The sequence below is a fragment of the Lissotriton vulgaris genome, chromosome 6, assembly GCF_964263255.1.
Source record: "Lissotriton vulgaris chromosome 6, aLisVul1.2, whole genome shotgun sequence".
Lineage (NCBI taxonomy): Eukaryota > Metazoa > Chordata > Amphibia > Caudata > Salamandridae > Lissotriton > Lissotriton vulgaris.
Genome location: NC_141694.1, coordinates 124869073 through 124888144, shown reverse-complemented (window position 1 = coordinate 124888144; position 19072 = coordinate 124869073). Strand labels below are relative to the sequence as shown.

General features: G+C 45.1%; 1 protein-coding gene across 1 annotated transcript in view; it reads right to left on the bottom strand.

Moving 5' to 3' along the window:
- The window catches only part of PLB1 (phospholipase B1), a 604804-nt gene that overhangs the window by 294483 nt on the left and 291249 nt on the right, over positions 1 to 19072 (bottom strand). The gene's annotated exons all lie outside the window — the stretch shown is intronic.

Here is a 19072-nt window from a genome sequence, read left to right as displayed (position 1 = left end):
TTAATGAGGTACTCGCATGCCAGCTTCCAACTATTAGGAAGGTGACATGCTCAGGAGTCAACTAAACGAGCCAAGAACCCAAGGAGATGATTAATTGTTTGGTGGGTTGCCCACCAGGTGAGCAAAATCTCTGGCCTCTGTAGAAGGTTAGGTGGATGCACTCAAGGCACAGGTGAATGATCAGCTGGAGCCATGTTTGTTTCTGCTGCCTATGGGTTCATGGGGGCACAGGTTCAATAGTTTCTTTTACCTGCCTGGACTTGGACAACAAAAACAAACAGCTTTAGTCTCGTCCTAAATAGGGCGGGATATCACCACTGTGACCTGGTGGCTAAGTGGAGGACAGGTCGCTAGGCCCCTGTTTTCAGACAGCAGAGCTAGCTGAGGCTCCATCATTCAAAACCCAGAGGTTCCACAATTCTACCTGAGGCAGGGAAACTGCAAGTTTGCAGTGCCTACAGATTCTCCAATTATAGTAGAGTTTCTGTTTTACTGAACTACAATTTATGTCTCCAGTTATATCATATGCTGAAGTAACCATCCAGTGGATTTCCCCATGGGTTAGTTCACACTTCAATTCTAGTACGGAGGATCAGTGGTTGGGGGTTTCTAAATACCGAGAAAGTCCTTTCTTTCCTTCTTCTTCCGGTGCTCACAAGTCCGGAGTTAAAAGTCTTCTTGCACAGATGAGTTGTGTGAGCTGTCTTAACACTGGAAAGGCTTTTAGTTGCAGGTTGGGGTTGTTTCACAGACTGTGCCCCTTTCAATGGAAACAGGCATTGCTAATGCCTATAGGATTACATTGGTATTTATATAGTATGGAGGGTGCTGAGACAGAATATCGAGTTGGAAAAGTAGACTTACACAGATATCGAGTTGGAAATATAGTGATTCAAAAATATCGACACCAAGAATATCATGGACAAGAATATCGAATTTAAGGGAAGAAATATAGTTTTTAAAAATATAGAAGTCATTAATATTGTTTGCAAAGATATAGATGTTTAAAATATCGATTTTTTAATTAGTGTTATGTATTTTAGTTTCTATATTAAATGTATGTGATGTATGTTTTTTTGTATAAGTATTGTTTGTTTTTTAATATATGAGTTAAATGTTTAGTAATTATATATTTTTTTAATTAGATGTTGCATTTTTTAGTTCTGTAGAGGGTTGTGGGTTTATAGGGTAATTGGGTGGGAAGTAATATATTTATAATAAATTAATTATAATTCTTTATTTATTTAATTTAGATTTTATAGCGTTAATTGTGGGAAGTAATTTATTTGTTATTAATTATTAATTGGTTGTTAATTAATATTAATGAATTTAATTGATAATTAATCATGGTAGTTCTGTAAACAAATTCGGTGCGGGTTGTGGGGTTTATAGGGGTAATGGGTGGGAAGTATTTTATTTTTGATTAAGAAATAATTAATTGTTTATTTATATTAATTCATTGATTGAAAATTGAATATGGAAATTGTTTTATTAATTGTAGGTGCAGGTTGTGGGGTTTATAGGGGTAAAGTGTGGGAAGTAATTTATGATTAATTAATAATTAGTTGTTAATTTATATTAACTAATTAATTATGGCAATTGTGTGATTTGTTTTACGTGTGAGTTGTGCGGTTTATGGGGTTAAAGGGTGGGAAGTAATATATGTTTAATTAATTAATATTTAGTTGTTAATTATTATTAATAAATTAATTGAACATTTAATATGGAATTTGTGTAATAAATTTTTGGTGTGGGTTGTGGAGTTTGTAGAGGTAAAGGGAGGGGAGTAATTTTTCTTTAATTAATTAAAAATGAGTTGATCATTAATATTAATTAATTAATTTATATTTAATTAGGTTATTTGTTTGTATTTTTTGGTGTGTGGGTTTTATTGTTATAGGGGTAAAGTGTGGGGAGTAAATTAATTTTACTTACTTTATAATTAGTTGTTAAATACTATTAGTTTTTTAATTGAAAATAGGTTTAAATTGTGTAATTAATGTTTTTACAGTTTCATTTTAGCTGTGGGTTGTGGGGATTATAGGGTTAAAGTGTGGGAAGTTAAATAAATTTTATAAGTTTGAATTTTTAATTTGTTTTCTAATTAATAATATTTCTTTAATTGGTAATTAATCATGTTGGTTGAGGAAGTACCTTTTTTTAAATTTAGATGTGGGTTGTGAATTGTGCGGTGGTATAGGGTAGGAAATAAAAAAAGTAAATGTATGTAACAATTAGGGGTTGATTCCGATTTGGGAAACAAATCCGTACGACGATTCGAATTCATAGCCGTTTCCGTACGAATCGTACAAATCCGTCCGAATCGCGTCGTACAATCCGTAGTAAAAAAAATACATCCGAATCGTTGCGAACCGTACAAAAGGAAGGAAAAATCCGTACAATATGGACCCTGAAAGTGTACCGTATGAATCGTAAACACGCCGTACGGCCCGACAAGTACGATCCGGACCGGGGAATGAGTACCTGATTTGTATGTTAAACGTCGCGTATGAGCAATTCGTACGGAGAGCAACACAATCACATAGGGTACTGTTCGTACACCCCATGATCGTACGTATACGAACCGTACCCCTACGATCATGGAGTGTACGAACCGTACTCCATGATCGTGGGTGTACGAACCGTACCCCTATGATCATGGAGTGTATGAACCATACCGGGGGTCCGTTTTGCACACATTTCGAGTCGAATTCTGCTTTTCCGGACGTTTTGAGCTCTCATAAAAAAAAAGATGTATGGAGTGTTGACTGGACTAATCGTACTTGCTGGGTCAGAAAATGATGCTTCGATCCGTACGGACATCGCGTACTGCGCGTTCCGAAAGCTATTCGCACGGATTATTGAGTCGTGCGGGCTATGGTATGATTTGGACGGTGAACTGCTTTGGGTACGCATCGTACTACATCGTACGTACGGGGCCGTTCGAGGATACGATTTGTACAGGAAAAATGCTCTGTACGGCTATTCGTACGGGATTTTACCGAATCGGAATCGGCCCCTTAATGTTTTTGTTTTCAAATAATTTTTTATTACAAATATTTCTTTGGAAATTGTTTTTTATTTTATTTTATGTACTATTTGTAGGTATTTGTTATATGTATTTAACATTATAATATGTTTTTATTTTAATGTAATATTACATATATTTGTATTTTAATTATTAACATATTTATATTTTTTTATATATATTTAAAATAAAACATTTTTGTTAATATTTTGTACATTTTTAATTTTGTACTGACTGTAGTGAGAATATTAATTGTTACCTCTCGGCTATCCAACACTTTCCCTACTGTTGCACTCACTGGAGTGGGAATAGTAATTTCTACCCCTCCGCTATCCAATTCTTTCCCTACTGTTGCGCTCACTGGAGTGGGAACAGTAATTTGTACGCCTCCGCTATCCAACACTTTCCCTACTGTTACGTTCGCTGGAGTGGGAATAGTAATATTTCCCTACTGTTGCTCTCTGAGGAAAACGAAATATCTAACGGCGCTAAGGCCTTCGTGTCCCCTGCATGTACCCTCGCCATTTTGTGTAAACCTGTTCCTCCATTTTAGTGCCCAGCCTCTGCTGTAAGTTTCACTACTTCAGATACCCTGAGGGCTGCAGTTGCATTCTCCTGACCTCGCATATTTGTGGTTGAGCCGATTCTAAGAAGAGGCCTAGCCTGGGGTGACAAGATAGCAGTGTGCAAAAGAGCTATCTGCTAACCTAACAAACTACATGTGGGCCTCGAGTAGGAGGCCCACAGAATGCATCTGCAGAGATAGGGCCCAGCCTTCCTGCCACCACTTAGAGATAAGCAGAGCTCACGGCAAGGGAAACCTCCAAGGCAGCTACACAAAGGACGAACAGGAAGGGCCTAACCGACCCGCCCCGCTAGTCCACTGGCATGAAGCAACCATTCTCCGACAGATAGGAGCCATCTGGATCATGCCCCAGGCTAGAGATAAAACCAGACATACTGGTCACCCTGACACCCAAGGCCCTCCCTAACAGATAGGAAGAATGCAGCCCTCCTGGAAGTTCAGATAAGTTCCGCAAACAGGCAGCACAAGTTTTAGCTGACCACGCAGACCAACCTCTTGCATGCACCCACCCACCTATGACTCATTAAAGTGAACGCCTACATGCTCATATCTTTTTTTACTCTACTTGGAGGGTTCCTCACTATGTATGCAAAGAATGTATAAATATTGTACTCTGTGAATAAAGTTCAGAACACTCCTGAACCCGCTTGGTGAAGGAGCTCTCCCTTAACTCGAGTTAATGCAATAAAGCCCCATTGACTCTAACACCACAGACTCTGCTCCTCATTTATACTTGACCCTTTTGGTATCTATAGAAATTATGATAGTGTAAATAATTTATTTATCACATTTCTGGCGCCCGAATAGGGGCGCATCCCTTCCCGACGAGCCGGTGATGTAGGTCCGGCCCCTGCCCCCTTCTACAGCCTTGACGGACTTCAAGTGTACAAGCCAGCGGGATTTCCCGCCTACTCCCTCAGGCCCACGGAGGAGGCGGACTGTGACCAGACATCCTCACGAGGCGGTGAGGAAGATTGCGGAGCGTCCCGACCCAGAGCCCAACCAATGAGAGCGCCGAGTCCGAGGTCTTCAGAGATCCGCCATTCCTGCGCAAGCGTCAAGTGCCCGATGACCAGGTCTTCAAGTTCTGCTTCCCAGTGAGTACCACTGAGAACGCATAAAGACGGGTTCATTTAATGAACACGGTAAAGACAAGTCTCCTTTATGAGACCGGTATAGTTGTACTGTATTTCAGTGCATAAGGATATACTGTATATGTTTTGAGCTTAAAATTGTTTTAATTAGGTTTTCAACATGCCGCTGTTTCGAAAGTTGCGTAGAATAGGCACTAAAAAGGGAATGTTGGAAGAGGCTGTTAATGTCCCGCCGAGAGATACTCCCAGTCATTTTATGTATAACAAACATGGCATAAGCACCATTATCTATTTAGATCTCTGGGTAGATTAAACAAAGGATCTAGAGACGATGCATAGATGGCCTGCTACCGGCACATGGGATTCGGAATTTATTATGAGAGTAGAGGAACAATTATGGAAAAGGAAATCGAGGCCCTCGCAAAAAGAGGCCATTGAATTATGGCGCAAGGAGGCTAATAGGAGGGTCCTGAAAGAACTTAACAAGGCCGAGAAAGGCAGGCGAATGTCAGAACAGGCAAAAGAAAAAGAGTTACTAGAAGAGGGTGAACAGGTTCGAGCGGAACAAATGGACAGGGAAAGGAATGCTCTTGTTGCTGGTATCTACCCTGTACTCTCAGAGGAGATTGCGGAGGAAGCTCCCCAAAATGTACCCCTTAGAATTAAACCCACGGCACCAGAGGCGTTCCTTTCAGCCTACCTAGTAGAGTCCCCCTCAGCTTACATAGATCTGCCATTTCCCCCGCCACCACCACCAGAGGACCAGGACCAACGGATTCCGGACCAACAGGCTTCCCTGAGTGCAGAAGGAGGGGCAGGGAGAGAAGGGGCAGATAACGAAGACAAAGATGATATTGTACTCCCTAAGTGTAGATACGACCTCGAACAGGGTAAAGGGACAATGCTCATCATATCGAGGAGGTTACAACAAACTGTCGCAGAATTAGCCGACATACCTAACATAAGAGGCTTCTTAGATAATATATACGACTTCATCAGAACTGGTCGAAATCCTGAATCTATATCTCAGGCTATGGAAGGCAGAAAAATGAGAATTAAGAACAACATTCTCCATTTTATTATCAACTGCTTGATCCGGGAACTCGATGAGGGCAATGGGGATGTAGAAGCTGATTTAATAGAATGGAGCGATAACATAGATACCAGTAAACATGATAAGGTAGGACAGACAGACAATCTGGTGACCAAAATAAGAAAGAGAATATTAGCAATACGCAAAGCCGAGGAGGAGGCCAAAGAGAACTCACCCGGGGGGGGGACGAAAACAGTACAGAAGGTGCATCGGGTTTCCCGGGCATGGCGCTGCACAGTATTGGTGCAAAGTGCCACCGTCCTCAGAAAAAGAGATTAGTCAAAGGACAGGGTTTTACCCCCGAGGACCTGTTCCAAACAACTGAAAAAGCACTAGACCATTGGATAGACGACGAGCCACCCCTCACGCCACATGAGAGGGAGTTGGCTCGGTCGGCCACCCAGTGGGTGTCCCAACATCATGTATATAACGCCGACATAGTGGCCAGGATGTTCCTGAGCCTCACACCACTCGAACAACGCTTGGCCAGTATCTATATGGTCCAACATTTGATCACGTTGTATGAGAGCCAATATCACCACCCTGGTAAATTATATAAAATCCTGGAAGACGTCATACTAGATAGATGGATGAAACAGGGCCCGGAACTGATTAACATCATTTTGGACCTGCGTCACCAGTATGAACAATTCCTGTCCGCCTCAATGACACCCGACCCTCACCCCAGAGGGCAGTACCCCCTGCGAGAGGTCCACCCTATAAGAGACGCAAACGGTGCTTTTCACAGGGTATATGTCTATACTTCCTTGACAAAAATAGAAATACTAGAAATGAAAAAGTTGTTACCTTGCCATGATAAAGACCCGGGGGGTTTCATCGAGAAATTAAAGATATCCTCCGCATAGGAGACTATACATACCCTGACATCCTAAAGTTACTAAAAGTCTTGTTACCAGCAGGTATATATAAAAACTTAAAGAAAAAGATTGGGATGTGGGGGACAAAAGGTTAAAATGGGAAGAGCTGGAAACAGAAGAAGCAAGGAGAGGCCCTGGGGCTGGTCTTGGTACCCATGCTAAGGAGCTCCCTGACCTCCTCATACAAATTTTACCAAGATTATTGACAACTAAAAAGGAAGATTGGGATGCAATATCAGCATTTAAACAAAAACCAGAGGAGGATCCGGGCGATTATTACACTAGGCTGGAGAAATGCTTCGGTATCAATAGTGGTTTAACACCCAGTAGCGAGGCACACCCCCATCTCTTTGTGTCCAAACTGGTAGAGAGCGCCCTCCCTCAGATCAGGAACAGAGTGCAGAAGGTTGGAAGTACCTAGCAGGCTAACAGTCCCTCGCAAATGCTGCAAATGCTACAATACCACCATAACAGAATAAGAGAAGAGCAAGAGCAAGAAAAAAGACGACTAAAAGACACAAAAATGAAAGTATTTGTTGCCCAATCAGCGCCTGTGAAAACTACAAAGAATAGTACAGCATCTAATAAAGGGACATGCAATTACTGTAAACAACTGGGCCACTTTGTAAGGGAGTACCTCCATCCTAAAGCACAATATAGCTACAGGTAAAACAAAAGAAAGGCCCTATATACCCAGACAAACTAACACTCAGCAGCCAGAGGGTCCAGGCGCCCGCTGCAGCTGTACCACAAATGTATCAGTACACACAGTCAGACTATCCAGAATACCCATCCTTTTCATGAAACAGCCTCGAGAGGGAAGATACCTTGCCCCTTATCCCAGTTCCTGTGGACCAAGAGGGCCCCTATGTACATGCTTGTTTGCTGGGACAAGATAGAAAGTTTCTGATTGACACAGGGGTGAGCAGAACTACCATCAGTCATGACGAGGTCCCAGGGGCACCTCTCTCGGGCTCACAGAATATATCCCTGGGATTTTCTGGAAAGCCGATTATTAACAAAGTATCAGAACCAGTCTCCATTGGGGTGGGTCCACTGACACGCACAACAGACCTACTACTAACTAAAACATGTCCAGAAAATTTACTTGGTATAAAGATACTAAAGGAACTGGGAGCGGGTATCTGTTGCTTGCCAGAAGGAGTACAACTGTTTCTGCGAGATTTCAAAGGACATTTCGCAGTCAAAGATTTTGATCCCAGACTTCAGGACGTCCCACAGTACCTATGGGCACAAGGTTCGACTGACGTAGGTTACATGAACATCACACCACATTAGGTCACACTCAAAGAAGAAGTAGTCCTACCCCGAATACGACAGTACAGGATCCCACCTGAGGCCGAAGCGGCCTTATTAAAAATTATACAAGAACTCATTGAACAGGGGGTGGTGGTGGAGACAGACTCGAATGTGTGTAATTCACCCGTCCTTCCTGTTCTTAAATGCACAGACCCTCAAGCACCCCCAGTTTACAGACTCGTAGTTGACCTTCGAGAGCTGAACAAATGCGTGGTCCCACAATACCCAGTGGTCCCAGACATTTCCTCACTATTGACTGCTATTGATTCTGAAGCAACATTCTTTACGGTCATGGACCTGAAGAATGCATTCTTCAGTATTCCTATACATCCTGACAGCCAATACCTTTTTGGATTCAGTCTAAAAGGTCGAAGTTTCAGATTCACGAGAGCACCTCAAGGCTATACAGAAAGTCCAAGCGTTTACAGTCAGGCATTGAAGAGACAACTTAACAGTATTAGTATGCCTACCAACACAGCATTAATACAGTACGTGGATGACATTCACATCACAGCAAGGTCAGAAACTGACTGCGAAAAGGCTTCCCTCACAGTCCTACACTTTCTGGCGGACAAGGGGCATGAGGTGTCCCCTTCAAAGTTACAGTTCTGTAAACAGCAAGTGGCTTACTTAGGGCACTTGCTGTCCAAGGAGGGTAGGCAGCTGACACAAGAACGAATTCAATTGATTTCCAACCTTTCACAACCCAAGACACAAAAAGAAGTACGTGCGTTCATCGGCCTTACCTCCTATTGTAGACAATGGATTCCCCAGTACGTCCACATAGTCAAGCCACTCATACAGTTGACTACATTGGAGGCGGCCACTTCTACTGTCCTCCCTTGGACATCAGAGCATACCCTAGCATTTGAAGAACTAAAACGGGCCTTATGTCAAGCGCCAGGACCAGGACCAACGGATTCCGGACCAACAGGCTTCCCTGAGTGCAGAAGGAGGGGCAGGGAGAGAAGGGGCAGATAACGAAGACAAAGATGATATTGTACTCCCTAAGTGTAGATACGACCTCGAACAGGGTAAAGGGACAATGCTCATCATATCGAGGAGGTTACAACAAACTGTCGCAGAATTAGCCGACATACCTAACATAAGAGGCTTCTTAGATAATATATACGACTTCATCAGAACTGGTCGAAATCCTGAATCTATATCTCAGGCTATGGAAGGCAGAAAAATGAGAATTAAGAACAACATTCTCCATTTTATTATCAACTGCTTGATCCGGGAACTCGATGAGGGCAATGGGGATGTAGAAGCTGATTTAATAGAATGGAGCGATAACATAGATACCAGTAAACATGATAAGGTAGGACAGACAGACAATCTGGTGACCAAAATAAGAAAGAGAATATTAGCAATACGCAAAGCCGAGGAGGAGGCCAAAGAGAACTCACCCGGGGGGGGGACGAAAACAGTACAGAAGGTGCATCGGGTTTCCCGGGCATGGCGCTGCACAGTATTGGTGCAAAGTGCCACCGTCCTCAGAAAAAGAGATTAGTCAAAGGACAGGGTTTTACCCCCGAGGACCTGTTCCAAACAACTGAAAAAGCACTAGACCATTGGATAGACGACGAGCCACCCCTCACGCCACATGAGAGGGAGTTGGCTCGGTCGGCCACCCAGTGGGTGTCCCAACATCATGTATATAAAGCCGACATAGTGGCCAGGATGTTCCTGAGCCTCACACCACTCGAACAACGCTTGGCCAGTATCTATATGGTCCAACATTTGATCACGTTGTATGAGAGCCAATATCACCACCCTGGTAAATTATATAAAATCCTGGAAGACGTCATACTAGATAGATGGATGAAACAGGGCCCGGAACTGATTAACATCATTTTGGACCTGCGTCACCAGTATGAACAATTCCTGTCCGCCTCAATGACACCCGACCCTCACCCCAGAGGGCAGTACCCCCTGCGAGAGGTCCACCCTATAAGAGACGCAAACGGTGCTTTTCACAGGGTATATGTCTATACTTCCTTGACAAAAATAGAAATACTAGAAATGAAAAAGTTGTTACCTTGCCATGATAAAGACCCGGGGGGTTTCATCGAGAAATTAAAGATATCCTCCGCATAGGAGACTATACATACCCTGACATCCTAAAGTTACTAAAAGTCTTGTTACCAGCAGGTATATATAAAAACTTAAAGAAAAAGATTGGGATGTGGGGGACAAAAGGTTAAAATGGGAAGAGCTGGAAACAGAAGAAGCAAGGAGAGGCCCTGGGGCTGGTCTTGGTACCCATGCTAAGGAGCTCCCTGACCTCCTCATACAAATTTTACCAAGATTATTGACAACTAAAAAGGAAGATTGGGATGCAATATCAGCATTTAAACAAAAACCAGAGGAGGATCCGGGCAATTATTACACTAGGCTGGAGAAATGCTTCGGTATCAATAGTGGTTTAACACCCAGTAGCGAGGCACACCCCCATCTCTTTGTGTCCAAACTGGTAGAGAGCGCCCTCCCTCAGATCAGGAACAGAGTGCAGAAGGTTGGAAGTACCTAGCAGGCTAACAGTCCCTCGCAAATGCTGCAAATGCTACAATACCACCATAACAGAATAAGAGAAGAGCAAGAGCAAGAAAAAAGACGACTAAAAGACACAAAAATGAAAGTATTTGTTGCCCAATCAGCGCCTGTGAATACTACAAAGAATAGTACAGCATCTAATAAAGGGACATGCAATTACTGTAAACAACTGGGCCACTTTGTAAGGGAGTACCCCCATCCTAAAGCACAATATAGCTACAGGTAAAACAAAAGAAAGGCCCTATATACCCAGACAAACTAACACTCAGCAGCCAGAGGGTCCAGGTGCCCGCTGCAGCTGTACCACAAATGTATCAGTACACACAGTCAGACTATCCAGAATACCCATCCTTTTCATGAAACAGCCTCGAGAGGGAAGATACCTTGCCCCTTATCCCAGTTCCTGTGGACCAAGAGGGCCCCTATGTACATGCTTGTTTGCTGGGACAAGATAGAAAGTTTCTGATTGACACAGGGGTGAGCAGAACTACCATCAGTCATGACGAGGTCCCAGGGGCACCTCTCTCGGGCTCACAGAATATATCCCTGGGATTTTCTGGAAAGCCGATTATTAACAAAGTATCAGAACCAGTCTCCATTGGGGTGGGTCCACTGACACGCACAACAGACCTACTACTAACTAAAACATGTCCAGAAAATTTACTTGGTATAAAGATACTAAAGGAACTGGGAGCGGGTATCTGTTGCTTGCCAGAAGGAGTACAACTGTTTCTGCGAGATTTCAAAGGACATTTCGCAGTCAAAGATTTTGATCCCAGACTTCAGGACGTCCCACAGTACCTATGGGCACAAGGTTCGACTGACGTAGGTTACATGAACATCACACCACATTAGGTCACACTCAAAGAAGAAGTAGTCCTACCCCGAATACGACAGTACAGGATCCCACCTGAGGCCGAAGCGGCCTTATTAAAAATTATACAAGAACTCATTGAACAGGGGGTGGTGGTGGAGACAGACTCGAATGTGTGTAATTCACCCGTCCTTCCTGTTCTTAAATGCACAGACCCTCAAGCACCCCCAGTTTACAGACTCGTAGTTGACCTTCGAGAGCTGAACAAATGCGTGGTCCCACAATACCCAGTGGTCCCAGACATTTCCTCACTATTGACTGCTATTGATTCTGAAGCAACATTCTTTACGGTCATGGACCTGAAGAATGCATTCTTCAGTATTCCTATACATCCTGACAGCCAATACCTTTTTGGATTCAGTCTAAAAGGTCGAAGTTTCAGATTCACGAGAGCACCTCAAGGCTATACAGAAAGTCCAAGCGTTTACAGTCAGGCATTGAAGAGACAACTTAACAGTATTAGTATGCCTACCAACACAGCATTAATACAGTACGTGGATGACATTCACATCACAGCAAGGTCAGAAACTGACTGCGAAAAGGCTTCCCTCACAGTCCTACACTTTCTGGCGGACAAGGGGCATGAGGTGTCCCCTTCAAAGTTACAGTTCTGTGAACAGCAAGTGGCTTACTTAGGGCACTTGCTGTCCAAGGAGGGTAGGCAGCTGACACAAGAACGAATTCAATTGATTTCCAACCTTTCACAACCCAAGACACAAAAAGAAGTACGTGCGTTCATCGGCCTTACCTCCTATTGTAGACAATGGATTCCCCAGTACGTCCACATAGTCAAGCCACTCATACAGTTGACTACATTGGAGGCGGCCACTTCTACTGTCCTCCCTTGGACATCAGAGCATACCCTAGCATTTGAAGAACTAAAACGGGCCTTATGTCAAGCGCCAGTTTCAGCCACTCCTGATTATAATAAACACTTCACCCTGTTCGTGACAGAGCGGGATGGAACGGCACTATCTGTTCTTACACAAGACCAAGCAGGGAAACACAAGCCATGTGCCTATTTTTCTAGTGCATTGGACCCAGTTGCACAGGCCCTACCCGCATACCTGAAATCTGTTGCGGCCACAGCTTTGGCCATAAGACAAAGTGACTCGATAGTGCTGAGACACCCTCTGGCAATACAAGTACCTCATGCAGTGGAAGTTCTCCTGAATAGGACACAGACGCAACACCTGACTGTAGCAAGACTGACAGGATACGAGCTAACACTATTTCAACCCCACATAGAGATAAGAAGATGCAACATACTCAATCCTGCCACTCTTTTACCCTCAAACACAGATGACACCACACCCCATGATTGTGTGGAAGTAATACATATAGTGACGAAGCCAAGACATGACTTGACAGATGTTGCACTCCCAGACCCTGACATAACGTTTTATGTAGATGGATCATGCATGAGAACAGGGGCGGGAGAATTAGTGGCAGCATATGCCGTAACTACTGACCATGAGATCATAGAGACACAAAGAATAGATACCCTGTCAGCGCAAGCAGCAGAGCTCATTGCTTTGACGCAAGCCTGTAAACGAGCGAAACAGTTAAGGGTTAATATTTACACCGATTCACAATATGCATTTGGTGTAGTTCACAACTTTGGAGTGTTATGGAGGGAAAGAGGTTTCTTGACCTCCCACGGGGCCAAGATACAGCTTGGCCCTCTCATACAGGCCCTGTTAGAAGCAATACATCTACCAGCAGCCATAGCTATCCTGAAACCCAAAGCCACTGATGCCATTTCCCAAGGCAATGACCTGGCAGACCGAACTGCGAAACAAACAGCTCAGACCCCAATTGAAACAACACACTCACAGGCATCATTACCGACTACCACTATGGCAGTCAGGGATCCCTCCAAAGATGTACATGATATACAGGCCCATGCAACACCAGATGAAATAAAGAAATGGACTGAACAAGGAGGGGTCCAGACTGACCAGGGTTGGATGACAAAAGGCAAAGCCACATGGTTTCTCCCTGATTCTATGGTACAGGTGATAATAGAGACAGCACATAGTCCGGCACACTTGGGAGAGAAGGGAAGTTTGGATAGCCTGCAGAATATCTGGTTTAACAAACACTTGCAAGCGGCAGCAAAACAGAAAGTGAAGACTTGCATGATTTGTTGCCAATTCAACCCTGGAAAAGGCATCTCGATGGAACAGGGTGGATTTCATCCCCCTGATCACCCATTCGAGGTTCTCCAAATGGATTATATTCAAATGGAGAGATGCAGAGGTTACAAGTATGTCCTGGTAGTAGTGTGTGCCCTTTCCAGGTGGACAGAAGCGTACCCCGTCCCTGATTATGCTGCAGTTACAATGGCCAAACAGTTGGTAAGGGAGTTCTTCCCGAGATACGGGCTACCACGTGTCGTCTATTCGGACAATGGCAAGCCCTTCTCCTCCGAACTCATGAAACAGGTGTCCCTTCTACTGGGATATACCTGGAAGTTCCACTGTGTGAGACATCCCGAAGCAGCAGGTCTGGTAGAGGGACATAACCAGACACTCAAGTCAAAATTAGCCAAAGTCTGTGCAGATAAGGGCGTGGATTGGATGGTAGCCTTACCGGTTGCCCTCTTCTACATGCGTATGGTAGCACATTCCAGAACTGGCCTATCACCGTACGAAGTGGTTTTTGGTAGACCACCACATATGTGGGGTACGCCGATGCCTAAAAGAATAACTGATGTTGACAGTACTATGCTTACAGATTACCTGGCTTCCTTGATGTCTGCACTACTCTCTTGTCATTCGCAGATTGCCGCTGCCTTCCCCGACAACACACAGGTCGAGGACCATGCCATAGCCCCAGGGGACTCGGTGCTAGTGAGGAATTTTGACCGGACAAACCCTCTAGACCCCAGGTGGAAGGCACCAAAGTTAGTCCTGCTGACAACGAGGACGGCCATCAAAGTCGAGGGAAGAAAAGGTTGGCTCCATGCCAGCCATTGCAAGAAATACTTTGGAGATACCAGAATATTTGCCAGAAATAAAGACAGTATAGACTGTGAGCCCCCCTTACTCGAAATAACTCCCCAGCAAGAGTACACTTCCAAACTGAGATCTAGAAGGTCAGCTGACGTTTGATCAATTAAGTCCACCCTTTGGTGAAGCGGTCAAACATGATTTCTGACTTGCATAAGATCATGAACAGTAAGAGCAAAAGGAGTAAGATGAAACAAAAATATTGCAAATTATTACATGGCAGATACATTGTATTCTTGATTTTCCTGTCCCTAATATGTGTTATGATAATGTGCGTCGGCTGGATACTGCATATTGTTTTTCCCCCTACTGCCCCGCTGGTGCATTCCTCACTTAATGGTACCCGAGAGCAGACACATAGTGATTTGCCACCTCATGAACTGAAATATCGGCTGGCCCTGCACAACAATTCCTTCATACAGATGCTGCATTATTCCCACCAAACTAGCAATGCAGCCAATTGCTGGATATGTGGCCGACTCTCACCTTATCAAAAGGTGAAGGGAGGTATGCCCCTTTTCCCCCTCCCATTCTCTTATAATGGGACATGTGAAGCTTGGACTGCCATAAGAAGTGCAGGACTCTTTAATTTCAAGTCCACAGTCTGTCCCGAAGATAATAAATTGTGTAAAGAGGAGTGGCCGTGGGGAAACCTGAATAAGGTCCTGAATGAGGCTTGTTACCCAGATGATGAAGGAGACCCAAAAGGGAGAAGGACCACCCTTGAAAGTGAAGAGTACCAACAAGGAAATGCGTCCCTCCATTATGCAATGCTGAATGTCAAGCCCAAGAAAAATGTGGGTCCAACTTCTATCTCGGTCCTACCGGTGAAGGGTAACTTGTGTGGCCGAAAAAAGGGCACAGTCCAGGTGGGGCACAGCGAATGCCACGATGTAGTGGATTTTAAGGATAAAGGAAACGCCTCTTTCCAAGCATCTCGCCATACCAATTTTATTTGCGGACAGACGGCTTATGTGTGTCTGCCTTTTAATCGGAGGGGAACATGTTATATAGCGTTCCTGTTACCACCTGTCTTCTTGGCTCCATCCACCTATCATCGAGATCTACAGGTAACTCATGTCAGGCATAAGAGGGGGATCGACACCTCCTGAGTTGATCAGACTGAGACTACCTTGGAACAATACACAGACTTCAACAAAGGATTTTTCTTCTTCATAGGCCCCGTCTAGAACAGTAAGCTCATACTCAGGTTGACAAGGACTCTGGAGGCAGTGGTGAATCGGACGGCATCTGCCCTGGGGAACTTAACCCAGGAACAGGCTGCCATAAGGCTGGTTGCCCTTCAGAATCCCCTTGTCCTTGACATCATCCGGGCTGATAGAGGCGGGGCCTGTAGAGTGATTGGCTCTAGTTGCTGCTTTTTCATTCTGGATAATTCTCCCTCAGTATATGCAACCATAACTAAGCTCCATAAGATTGCCGAAAATTTGCACCAAGATCCTGGCACTTGGACCTGGTGCAGCTGGTTCTGGGGATAGGTATCAGCATGGGGATGGAAAATATCGACCGCCCTAGGGTTGATATTACTTATCATCTTCAGCTGCTGCTTATGTCTTCAGTGTGGCCCGGCCATCTGTGGCTTGTGTAGCACTGTTTGTGTTCCCCGCCCACATATTCAGAGTAGAGAAAATGAGAAAATTATGGTGCAAGATCACATCGATGGCCTCATGAGAATGGACTTGACTTAGAGGGTACACTAGGGGACAAGGAGGGAATGAGGAAAACGAAATATCTAACGGCGCTAAGGCCTTCGTGTCCCCTGCATGTACCCTCGCCATTTTGTGTAAACCCGTTCCTCCATTTTAGTGCCCAGCCTCTGCTGTAAGTTTCACTCCTTCAGATACCCTGGGGACTACAGTTGCATTTTCCTGACCTCGCATATTTGTGGTTGAGCCGATTCTAAGAAGAGGCCCAGCCTGGGGTGACAAGATAGCAGTGTGCAAAAGAGCTATCTGCTAACCTAACAAACTACATTTGGGCCTCGAGCAGGAGGCCCACAGAATACATCTGCAGAGATAGAGCCCAGCCTTCCTGCCACCACTTAGAGATAAGCAGAGCTCATGGCAAGAGAAACCTCCAAAGCAGCTACACAAAGGACGAACAGGAAGGGCCTAACCGACCCGCACCGCTAGTCCACTGGTATGAAGCAACCATTCTCCGACAGATAGGAGCCATCTGGATCATGCCCCAGGCAAGAGATAAAACCAGACATACTGGTCACCCTGACACCCAAGGCCCTCCCTAACAGATAGGAAGAATGCAGCCCTCCTGGAAAGTTCAGATAAGTTGCGCAAACAGGCAGCACAAGTTTTAACTGACCACGCAGACCAACCTCTTGCATGCACCCACCCACCTATGACTCATTAAAGTGACCGCCTACATGCTCATATCTTTTTTTACTCTACTTGAAGGGCTACTCCCTATGTATGCAAAGAATGTATAAATATTGTACTCTGTGAATAAAGTTCAGAACACTCCTGAACCCGCTTGGTGAAGGAGCTCTCCCTTAACTCGAGTTAATGCAATAAAGCCCCATTGACTCTAACACCACGGACTCTGCTCCTCATTTATACTTGACCCTTTTGGAATCTATAGAAATTGTGATAGCGTAAATAATTTATTTACCACATTTCACTGGAGTGGGAATAGTAATTTTTACCCCTCCACTCTCCAACACTTACCCTACTGTTACGCTCACTGGAGTGGGAATAGTAATTTTTAGCCCTCTCCTATCAAACACTTTCACTACTGTTTCGCTCACTCGATTTGGCATAGTAATTTTGACCCCTCCACTATTCAACAGTTTCCCCCCTGTTGCACTCACTGGAGTTGAAATAGTAATTTTTACCCCTCCGCTATCCAAAACTTTCCCTACTGGTGCACTCACTGAAGTGAGAAATTTAAGTTTGAAGGTAAATAGTTTGTTTTAATTTATAATAGAATAGGTAGTTATAGGACCTAAATTTCATAGGAAAAGCATTTTTTGATTTTGCCAATATCTTTGGCGCAGTTTGACGAATCTTCGCAAAAGTTTCAAAACTAATGGGGAGCTCCGGTCAGCTCTTGTCTTGAAAGTTTCGGGGTGAATCGTCAATGGGGGGCGAGAAAAAAGGGTGGTCCCGAAACGCGTTTTCTCCATGTTAGACAAAGCTAAAGCCCGAACTGCTGAACGGAATTACATCAAATTTGGCAAAAGGGTAGCTCTTGGTTCAGAAAGCGTGCTTTTTTAAAATGGTGTATATCTGTTTAGTAGTTCCTGAGAAATCTAAAATTAAAACATTTTGATATATGGTGGCCGAGGAGGATCCGCGAACCCTCCTGAGCACAAGCTTGATTCTGATTGGCTGCCAACACTTCAAACCAGAAAGTGTTGGCAGCCGTCTTGAGACTCGATGTACCGAGTCAAAAGCAAAAATGTTGAAAATAAGAAAAGGGGGCAGGGTAGAAACACCCTGACGCCCACAGCCCTGGGGACCACCACCGCCTGGGGCTTTCTTATTCAAATGCGTGAAGGTGCTCCCGCCCATCCTGCCCCAGGTACCGCTCCCCCCCCCGGGCAGTGGTAATAATGAGGTGAGGGCCTCGCGGGCCCCTCAAGGCCTGGGGACTGTCACCTCCCCTGGTGTGAGTGTGGGAGAGGCTCCTGCTCTCAATACCATGAAGCAAAGCAGTATTGCTTTTGGACAAGGAGAGCTGCGTATCAGCAGCTCCCCTTGTCCAAAAGCAATGCCAGCTCCCATAGTAGGCGGGGAGCCGGCTGTGACAGCAGGGGCATTGGCGTTCCCTCGCGGTCCCCAACGTAAGGCCCCGGGAGATGGGTCGCCGGTGCCATAGTTGGCCTCAGGAGGTGTGTCACGCGTCTCCCCCTCCAAAATATATTTAAAAAATAGGAAAGGCTGGCCAGGCTCCGGGGATGGGGTCCCCGGGGCCAATAGTGGCCCTGGGAAGGGTGACTACGCGGCCCCCCTCCAGTGCAAATAAAAAAAAAGAAGAAGATGGCCATGCCCCAGGGGGTGTGGTCCCCGGTGCTGAAATCAGGTTTGGGAGGGGGACTACGTGGCCCCCTTCCCATGTTTTGTTTTTAAATAAATTAAGAGAAGGAGGGAAATATAGCCCCCTTCTGAAAAAAAGAAAAAAGAAAGGAGAATCTGGCATCTCGCTGGAGGCCCACCTCCTCCCTGCACCACTCTGCAAACATGCCTCCTGGCGCGCTCTGGTTGGGAGATTAAGTCCCCTTGAATCTTAAGGGTGCTTAGGGGCCCACTAGCCCACCAGGTAACTCCAGTAAGCACCACACAGCTGGATTGCTGAGAGGTGGCCTGAGGCCATTCCCCTTTTTACACCACTCTGCAAACATGCCTCTTGGCACATTGCTGGTGGGGCGAAGAGGTCCTCTTGTGTCCTGAGGGCCTCAGGGCTAAAGTGGACTTGCTCTCCCCTCAGCAATCCAGATGTGTGAGGCTTACTGGAGGTACCTGGTGGGCTAATTGGACCCAGGGACCCTCAGGATTCAAGGGGACTTAATCCCCCAACCAAGAAACCGCCAGGAGGTGTGTTTGCGGAGTGGTGAAGAAAGGGGCGTGGCCTGTGTCCACCTGTCAGCAA